We start from the raw sequence: 10,878 nt of genomic DNA on the forward strand, positions 1-10,878 counted from the left end.
GCCCCTCCCTCTTTCCCATACCAATGGAGAGACACATACAGTGACTCTTTAATGCATGTATTCAACACAACTGAGCCAACTATTTTTTTAGTTCTCTCTCCCTTCTTTTTCTCCTCCTTTCACTCCCCTTCTCTCCCCCTTCTCTCTTTCCCCTTCCTCTCTCTTCCTCTTCCCCCTCTCCCCCTTCTCTCTTTCCCCTTCTTTCTCCCCATTCTCTTTCTCCCCCTTCTCACTTTCTTCTTCACTCTCTGTCCCTTCTTGCTCTCCCCATTTCATGCATTCATTCATTCATTCATTCAATTGTACTTATTGAACGTTTACGGTGTGCAAAGCAGTTTACTAAGCACTTGGAAAGTACAATTCAGCAAAAGATAGAGACAATCTCTACACTTTTCACTCTCCCCATTCTTGCTCTCCCCCTTCTCTATCCCCAGTTCTCTCTCCTCTTCTCTCTTCTGAGTTCTCTCTCTCTCTCTCTCTCTCTGTCTCTCTCTGTCTCTCTCTGCCTCTCTCTCTCCAGTTCCCTCTCTCCCCTTCTCTCTCCCCAGTTCTCTCTTCCCCCAGATCTCTCCCCTCTTCTCTATCCCCAGAGTTCTCTCTCCCCTTCTCTCTCTCTCCCCTTCTCTCTCCCAAATTATCTCTCCCCCAGTTCTCTCTCCTCTTCTCTCTCTCCTTCTCTCTCTACCTCCCCAGTTCTCTCTCCTCTCTCCCCAATTCTTTATCTCTCTCATTCTCTCTCCTTTTCTCTTACTCCCATTCTCTCTTTCTCTCCCTTTCTCTTCCCCCCACTCTCTCTATCCCCATCTCTCTCCCCCCACTCTTTCTCATCCCCATTCTCTCTTCCCCCTTTTCTCTCTCCTCCCATTCTCTCCCCCCACTCTCTCTCCCCTTCCCCCTGCTCACTCTCTCTCTCGCTCCCCCCACATGCCCCATATAAGTGTGCAACAAAAACCAGAATACTGTGAATTTCACAAGGGAGAATGATCCAAATCACATTCAGAGAAGCTTCTTTCTCTTCTCTTGCCTGATTTCAATCAGGTAGAAAGCTGGAGAAATTCCCTTCTATAACCACAATCGTTGTATGCATAGCTCTGGGACAAGAGGCAGAAGTAAAGGAGCCAAAACTGCACAGTAACTTTCTAAAGAAGAAGACAGAACAGGAGAGTGATCGGGATTAATGTGCTATGACAGTTTCTTTCCAGTTTCTTAGTGAAATTGTTCAATTGAAATATTCTGCTTGGATGTTTGGACTGGAAGTTCAGGATGGACTTCCTATAAAAACTTCTGCATACATCATTGGCTTCCAGATCATAGTTGGATGGATTTGAAAAAGATAGAGTTGATAGAGAAGTAGCATGGCGTAGTGGATAGAGCATGGGCCTGAGAGTTGGAAGATCACGGGTTCTAATCCCAACTCTGCCACTGGTCTGCTGTATGACCTTGGGCAAGTTGCTTAACTTCTCTGTGCCTCAGTTGCTTCATCTGTAAAATGGGGATTAAGACTGTGAGCCCCGTATGGGACCACCTGATTGCCTTGTATCTACTCCAGAGCTTAGAACAGTGCCCTGATTGCCTTGTATCTACTCCAGCGCTTAGAACAGTGCTTGGCACATAGTTAATGCTTAACAAATACCATAATTATTTTATCAACATACCAACCATTGAAATCTCTTTTAAAAATCAATTTTACTCTTTCTGGAAGTCCTGTTGTATCAGCTTTTTCGAGGGCATCACTCTTCCCCCTATGTGAATCAGTCAATCAGTAGCATTAATGAGAGCTTACTGTGCTCAGAGCACTGAAGCACTTATAGAATACAATTCAACAGAGTTGGTAACAAGTTCCCTGCTCACAAGGAATTTACAGTCTACAGGGGGAGGTAGGCATTAAAATAAATTATGGAACTGTACATAAGTGTTGTGGGGCTGAGGATGGGGTGAATATTAAGTGGTATTTGCTAAGCACTTACCATGTGTCAGGCACTGTACTAAACTCTGGGATGGATGCAAGTAAATTGGGTTGGACACAGTCCCTGTCTCACAGAAGGCTCCCTGGTGTAATCCCCATTTTACAGATGAGGTAACGGAGGCCCAGAGAAGTGAGGTGATTTGCCCAAGGTAATGCAGCAGACATGTGGCAGAGCTGGAGTTAGAACCCAGGTCCTTCTGACTTCCAGCTCTGTGCTTTATTCTCTAAGCACACTGCTTCTCATGTATGTAGAAAACAGAAGATCAATCAATCAGTGATGTTGATTGATGGGGTACATACAAGGCAATCAGGTTGTCCCATGTGGGGCTCACAGTCTTAATCCCCATTTTACAGATGAGATAACTGAGGCATGGAGAAGTTAATCAACTTGCCCAAGGTCACACAGCAGAAAAGTGGTGGAGGCAGGATTAGAAACCGTGACCTTCTGACTACCCAGAAGATGCTTAATCATTCAATCTTATGTATTGAGTGCTTACTATGTGCAAAGCACTTTAATGAGCGCTTGGGAGAGTACAATAAAACAATAAACAGACACAGTCCCTGCCCACAACGAGCTCACAGTCATGCTTAATAAATCTGCTCACCAGAAGTAATTGTGGTGTTGCTTAAGCGCTTACTTTGTGCCAGGTGCTATATTAAGTGCTAGGGTAGATAGAAGATAGTTGGGTTGTACACAGTCCCTGTCCCACATGGGCATCAAAGTCTTAATCCCCATTTTACAGATGAGAAACTGAAGCACAGTGAAGTGACTTGCCCAAGGTCACACAGCTGACAATGCAGACATTGGGAAAACAGTGTGACCTAGAGGAAAGGGCACAGGCTTGGGAATCAGGAGACCTGGATCCTATTCCTGTCCCTACCATTTTCCTGCTGTGTAACCCTGGACAAATCATTTCACTTTCTCTGGGCCTCGGGTTTTTTTTTTTCTCATCTGTAAAATGGGGGCTTAATACCTGTTCTCCCTCCTCTTTAGACTGTGAGCCCCGTGTGGGCTAGGGACTGTTTCAATCTGATTATCTTGTATCGACCATGGTTCTTAGTATGTAGGGCACATAGTAAGCACTTAAATAAAGAAGCAGCATGGCCTGGTATACAGAGCACAGGCCTGGGAGACACAAGGATGTGGATTTTAATTCCAGCTCTGCCTCTTATCTGCTGTGTGACCTTGGACAAGTCACCTGACTTCTCTGTGCCTCAGTTACCTCATCTTTAAAATAGGGATTAAGGCTGTGAACGCCACATGGGACAGGGACTGTGTCCAACCAGATTGCCTTCTATCTACCCCAGCACTTAGAAAAGTGCCTGGTCCATAGTAAGCGCTTAACAGATACCATTGGAAAACAACAAATATCACAATTATTCTTATTCTCATTACCATTACACACTTTATGCCATGGAGAGAGGACAAAGGGTGAGCCATATGTTTAAAGGAGTGTTCTCCATGGCACTTGAGGTTTTTCATTACTGAAAATCATGAATCTTTAATAAACCATATGTTTGTTAGTCTACACATTTTCTTCAGTAAACAATGACTTTTGCCATGAAAAGAGAGGCCCAGAAATTTAATTTACTTTCTCCTGACCCAAATGAGCCACTTGTAAGATACACAGAATTCACTGTATTGACTTCAGATAATTGAATCAAGCCTTTTGGGATTTGAAACTGATTTCTACGTCATGGGGACAGTATACTCACTCTCACACTGAATTCACCAGATTTAGGATGCTTTCTCCCATATCTGAATTGCGGACATGGATCAAAAATCTGCTATATTTCTACTTTCATGGACAGGAGAAAAGTTAGAAATCTTTTCTGCTTTCTCAGACAATAAAGTGGGTGGCTTTGGAGATGCAGAAAAGCTTTTTTTATATATTTTATGGTATCCTAACAAACCAGTTCTCCTATACTTTATGGTCTATCTCCCCTGCAAGACAATACGTTTTGTTTTTTTGTCTGTCTCCCCCTTCTAGACTGTGAGCCCGTTGTTGGGTAGGGACCATCTCTATATGTTGCTGACTTGTACTTCCCAAGTGCTTAGTACAATGTTCTGCACACAGTAAGTGCTCATTAAATATAATTGAATGAATGAATGAATAAACTCCTTGAGGCCAGGGATCAGGTCTACTAGTTGTATTATTCTCTCCCAAATGCTTAATACAGTGCTCTGAATGCAGCGTAAATATATATGACATTTGTCTCGCCTATTAGAGTGGAAGTTTCTTGTGGCCTGGGAAAGACTTCCTTCTTTAGTAATAATAATTAATAATTGAGGTATTTGTTTGTGCCAAGCACTGTTCTATGCACTGGGAAAGATACAAGGTAATCAGGTTGAACACAGTCCTTGTCCCATGTGGAGCTCATAATCTTGATCCCCATTTTACAGATGAGGTAACTGAGGTACAGAGAAGTGAAGTGTCTTGCCCAAGGTCACCCAGCAGACATGTAGCAGAGTTGGGATTAGAACTCATGACCTCTGACTCTCAGGCCTATGTTCTTCCCACTAGGCCGTGCTTCTCGAGAGTCTATTACAGTGCACCCAATCGGTGCTTAATTAATGCTACTAATACTAGGATTTCAGAAAATACTATCGATGGCATTTGGTATTTACCCTCAACCCCACAGCACTGACGTACATATCTGTAAATTATTTATATTCATGTCGGTCTCCCCCTCTTAACTGTAAGCTCACTGTGGACAGGGAATGTGTCAATCCATTCAATCCACTTGACCTCTCCCAAATACGTAGTACAGTCCTCTACACTTGTAAGCGCTCAAATACCATTGATGATGATAATGACGATGATCAATGAATACCACTGATTGACTGACTCATTAACCAAAGGGTGGTGGTCTTGATATTTAGGTTGGACACAGTCCCACGTGGGAATCACTGTTATGGGTTCTAATCCCTCCTCTGCAACTTGTCTGCTATGTGATCTTGGACAAGTCACTTCGCTTCTCTGTGCCTCAGTTACCTCATCTGTAAAATTGGGATTTAGACTGTAATCCCCACGTGGGACAGGTACTGCATCCAACCTGATTATCTTATATCCTCTCTAGGGCTTAGTACAGTGCCTGCCACATAGTAAGCGCGTAACAAATACCGCTGTTGGGTAGGGACCGTCTCTATATGTTGCCAACTTGTAGTTCCCAAGCACTTAGTACAGTGCTCTGCACACAGTAAGCGCTCAATAAATACGATTGAATGAATGAAAATACCACCATTATTATTAATTTTTTTATTATTACAATTTAACAATGAACAGACACATTCCCTGCCTACATATAGTCTGTAAGTGCTCAACAAATACTACAATAATAATTACCTCATCTGTAAAATGGGGATTGAGACTGTGAGCCCCACACGAAACAGGGACTGTGTCCAACCCGATTTGCTTGTATCCACCCCAGTGAGCTTTGTACAGTATCTGGCACATAGTAAGCGCTTAAAAAGCATATAGTCTGTGATGTGCTATTCCCTTTATTTTTTTAAAAAAAACCTCTTGAATCCTCCTATTTCTTTTCAAACCTGAAACTGCCGGAATCCCCGTTCATTTCCATGGGTCTACCCAAATGTTGAGGAGTAAGCTAAATAATAATAATGGTACTTGTTAAGCACTTACTATGTGCCAAGCACTATTCTAAGCACTGGAATAGATGGGTTTTAATCAGATTGGACACAGTCCCTGTCCTCTGTTGGGCTCACACTCTTAACCCCCATATTTTTGTACACTTAGGTAACTGAGGCCCAGAGAAGTGAAGTGATTTGCCCAATATCACACAGTAGACACGTGCTGTGCAGGTGTCTTCTGACTTCCAGTCCAGGATTGTATCCTCTAGGCCATGCTACTTCTCAAGTTGCTCTTAATGGCTTTGTGTGACAGTAATTCTCTTCTGGGGATTGTAATTAATGCCCTTCCCACTATCCCCTCTGCATCATTGGGCCATCCCAGGGACAAATGGCAGGAACAGTTGCCAGAGAGGTCACATTCTGAGGCGACAGCTCTCTGGTCCCCGTCTGATGAGATGCACAGCTCCTCGTTACGGGGAAGCACTAATGTAGTCTTCCCCTCTGTGATGGGCCGCCTCGAAATGCCTACTCAGCACAGAAAAATGCAGTGTAGCATCCCAGTTCTTGGAACAGTGCTTTGCACATAGTAAGCGCTTAATAAATGCCATTTTTATTATTATTATTATTATTATTATCCCCTGGCACACTCAGAAATAGGATTACTTGGCTGTATCAGCTGTCGGTCCATATATATGTTTATATGTTTGTACATATTTATTATTCTATTTATTTTACTGGTACATATTTATTTTATTTGGTTTGTATGTTTTGTTTTGTTGTCTGTCTCCCCCTTCTAGACTGTGAGCTCGCTGTTGGGTAGGGACCATCTCTATATGTTGCCAACTTGGGCTTCCCAAGCGCTTAGTACAGTGCTCTGCACACAGTAAGCGCTCAATAAATGCGACTGAACGAATGAATAAATACGATTGAATGAATGAATGAATGAATGAATGAATTAGCTTATATCCACCCCATTGCTTCGAACAGTGCCTGGCACATAGTAAGCACTTAATAATAATGATAATGGTATTTGTTAAGCACTTATTTAGTAGGCACTGTTCTAAGCACTGGGGTAGATACAAGATAATTAGGTTGGACACGGTCCCTATCCCACATGGGGCTCACAGTCTCAATTCCCATTTTACAGATGAGGGAACTGAGGCACGGAGAAGTTAAATGACTTACCCAAGGTCACACAGCGGGTAAGCAGTGGAGCCAGGATTAGAACCCATGACCTTCTGACTCCCAGGCACGGGCTGTATCCACTAAGGCATGCTACTTTTGGTATTCAATCAATCAATCAATCGTATTTATTGAGCACTTACTGTGTGCAGAGCACTGTACTAAGTGTTTAATATTCTAGTATTTAAAAGAAGAAGGCTTACTTATCCTCTGGGTATGCAGGTTCCAGGGTAAGGGAACACATGAAGAAATAAATGAGGTTTTGTTTTGTGTTTCCTTGCAAATCAGAATTTATTTTGTCCCAGTCAGACAAGACTTTTGTCTACATGCCTTTCTCTTCTGTTTCCCAGCATACTACCAAGAAGTCCAGCACCTAGAACAGTGCTTCGCACACAGTAAGCAGTTAACAAATACCATCATTAATTAAGGAAGCAGCGTGGCTCAGTGGAAAGAGCCCAGGCTTTGGAGTCAGAGGTCATGGATTCAAATCCCGGCCCTGCCACTTGTTAGCTGTGTGACTTTGGGCAAGTCACTTCACTTTTCTGTGCCTCAGTTCCCTCATCTGTAAAATCGGGATTAAGACTGTGAGCCCCACGTGGGACAACCTGATCACCTTGTAACCTCTCCAACGCTTAGAACAGTGCTTTGCAGATAGTAAGCGCTTAATAAATGCCATCGTTATTATTATTAAGGACTGTGTTCTGAATAGAAAAATAAATATCTCCATCATAAACCACTAAATACATATCATGAACATTTTTATCAAAGACAAAGTGTGACACTTCATTCTGCACAGTGATTGCCACTGACTAGAAAGGCAGCCTTCTCATAAGTACTTCTACTGTATGTTCTAAATTAAGAAATCCAGTGGGGAACCTGTTTCCACTAACATATGTCTTCTGTTGTTGTTTGTTTCAGGAAAGAAGGTAGTATTTAGAGAGAGCACCAAATCTAGAAGATATTTGTTTTCTGGCCACCTGCCTCGGCTATTTTGTTCAGGGAAGAGCTACAGATTGGAACTGATGTCGACTCCCCTCTGAAGATTTGACCGGCAAATGAGTGAAGTGTAAATGTTTCCCACAATTTGGATGTTTATGGTATGGTTCTGAAGATCTGTATTTTGTCCACATCCCTACCAAATATGGCTGATCATTTTAAGAAATCAATCAGAATCTCAATTCTTCACTTAATCCCAATCCACCAGGGCATTTTTGTGGTAAAAAAAAAAAATCTGGAGGTGAACAGAACTCACTAGTTTTATAAAGGTCACTTCTGCTTGTGTGTCCATATAAAAATGAATTTAATTCGGTAAATATGAGGTTGGGTGACTGGGAATTTGTTCTATTGGTCGAACAGGAGCTGTAAGGATAACCACTCGGTAAATATTGACTAGGATTCTGTTTCATAATGGGAAAACCATTTCCAAGTTGGTCAGGGAGAGAGGAAGCTCAGGGCTGCTTATGAAATGCTCTACATTGTTGTAGAGCCCAGCTTTTTATGCTTTTTCCCCAGACTTACCAAAAGCAACAGGACTTAGGATCCTTTGTTCTTCAAGCCAGGGGTGGTAACTCTTCTCTGAAAAACCTAGAACTGATCTTAAAATGATAATTGTGATATTTGTTAAGCCCTCACTATGTGCCAGGCACTGTACTTAGTGCTGGGGTAGATACAAGATATTCAAGTTGGACACAGTCCCTGTCCCACGTGGGACTCACAGTCTCAATCCCCATTTTACAGATGAGGTAACTGAGGCCCAGAGAAGTGAAGTGATATGAAATGCCTGCAAAATGTCCTTTTTTATATGCCTTAGGAGCATCTAATGGCCTCGTATTTGCTACCTTGTCCAGAAAAAAGTCTCTCTAATAAATCATAAGGCAGTGAAGAACCATTGCTTTCTTTTAGAGCCCCTTGGTCAATATGCCAGATGGTAGATATTTTGATGAGGTGCTAATTCTTTCTGCTGTTTCTGGAGTGTGATCCAGCATTGTTTAAATGCTCCTACTGTGATCTTCACACTCCCAACCCACCCACAGGGCAGAGAAGTGCTTGATGCCCTAAATATTTTTCTTTAAATAGGTCTTTTCAAAAGGTCTAGTTAATGTCCTATTCTCAGTTTCCTCTTTCCACCTCCTGTGCTTCAGAACCTCAAACCTCAAAAAACCAGCATCAAAATCAGTTTATTCGTAGGCTGAGGGTATGTCCTTGATAAACGTGCATTAAAGCACTGTATGGCCAACATCACATACGTCCAGACGATCATTTCTGCTGACATCACACCACATTCGTCAATCAATGTGCTTAGTACAGTGCTCTGCACGCAGTAAGCACTCAATAAATACGATTGAATGAATGAATGAATGAATCAATGGCATTTATTATTATTATTATTATTGATAATAGTAATGGTATTTGTTAAACACTTATTACATGCCAAGCACTGTTCTAAGCACTGGGGTAGATACAAGGTAATCAGGTTGTCCCACGTGGGGTTCACAGTCTTAATCCCCATTTTACAGATGGGGTAACTGAAGCACAGAGAAGTTAAAATACTTGCCCAAAGTCACTCAGTTGACAAGTGGCAGAGCTGGGATTCGAACTCAACCCCTCTGACTCCCAAGCCACCTCTTTCCGCTAAACCATGCTTCATTGAGCACTTACTTTGTGCAGAGCACTGGGCTAAGTGCTTGGGAGGCTAAAACGGAGTTGGTAGACACGTTTCCTGTCCACAAGTTGGAGCGACGTAAATTCTGGGTTTTACTTAGCATAAAGTGCAGGGAAATAATCCTGTTCACTGACCCATTCACCCGAGCTCTCTGCCAACACAACGTCCAGGTGACTCAAATCCAAAATAGTGAAAAGGGCCCAAGCTTGAGAGTCAGCGGGCCTGGGTTCTAATCCCATTTCTGCCACTTGCCTTCCATGTGATCTGGGCCAAGTCACTTCACTGCTTTGCACATAGTAAGCGCTTAACAAATACCATCATTATTATTATTATTATTATTATTATTATTATTATTATTATTATTATTATTCACTGGGCTTCACTTTGCGCATCTACATAGTGTAGTGTGCTCTCCCTGGTGCTTAGCAGAGCGCTCTGCATGCAGTAATGCTCAGAGAAGCAGCGTGCCATAGTGGATAGAACTCGGGACTGGGTGTCAGAAGGACGTGGGTACTAGACCCAGGCTCCCCCACTCGCCTGCCATGCGACCTTGGGCAAGTCACTTCACTTCTCTGGGCCTCAGTTTCCTCATCTGTAAAAATGGGGGCTAAGATTGCGAGCCCCATTTGGGACAGGGACTGGGTCTAACCTGATTAACTTGTAGCTTCCCCAGGGCTTAAAATAGCACCTGGTACATAATAAGCGCTTAGCAACTACAATTATTATTATTGCTATTATTATTATTATTTGATAGAATTGATTGATGGATTTGCAAGAAGTGGTCCTCTACATTCTTTCCAACTATGCTCTGCTTTCTTCCAGCCTATCAGACTCATTCATTCATTCATTCATTCAATCGTATTTATTGAGCGCTTACTGTGTGCAGAGCACTGTACTAAGCGCTTGGGAAGTCCAAATCGGCAACATATAGAGACAGTTGCTACCCAACAATGGGTTCAGAATCTGGAGGGGGGAGACTGACAATAAAACAAAACAAGCTGGAATTGTTAAGAGGTTAGACATGGTCCTTATCTGACACAGGGCTCACAAGCTAGATTATAGCCATTTGACAGATTAGGAAACCAAGGACTTGAAAGGTTAAATGATTTTCCAAAGGCCTCACAGCAGGCAAGTGGCAGAGCAGGGCTAAAACCCAGGTTTCCTGGCTCTGAGATTCATGTTCTTTCCACTAGACCATGGTCCTCTGCCGACCCAATAGGCTCATCCAATCAATCAATCGTACTTATTGAGCGCTTACTGTGTGCAGAGCACTGTACTAAGCGCTTGGGAAGTACAAGTTGGCAACATAAGTCCACCCTTATTAAATGTCCAAGTGGTCAATTTTTATCAGCAAGGAAAGAAACCTCCTGCCACCAGCATGGCCTAGTAGACAGAGCATAGGCCAGGGAGTATAAAGGTCATGGGTTCTAATCCCACCTCTTCCACTTCTCTGCCGTGTGACCTTGGGCAAGTCAC

General features: G+C 42.7%; 1 protein-coding gene across 1 annotated transcript in view; it reads left to right on the top strand.

Moving 5' to 3' along the window:
- C4H4orf50 (chromosome 4 C4orf50 homolog) overlaps positions 1-8,362 on the top strand; it is a 159,041-nt gene extending 150,679 nt beyond the window's left edge. Inside the window, 1 exon segment of the mRNA XM_038745438.1 lies at positions 7,659-8,362. The gene's annotated coding sequence lies outside the window, so the exon portion shown is untranslated.
- Positions 8,363-10,878: the final 2,516 nt, after the last annotated feature.

Source organism: Tachyglossus aculeatus, chromosome 4 (genome assembly GCF_015852505.1).
Source record: "Tachyglossus aculeatus isolate mTacAcu1 chromosome 4, mTacAcu1.pri, whole genome shotgun sequence".
In the NCBI taxonomy this organism is placed as follows: domain Eukaryota; kingdom Metazoa; phylum Chordata; class Mammalia; order Monotremata; family Tachyglossidae; genus Tachyglossus; species Tachyglossus aculeatus.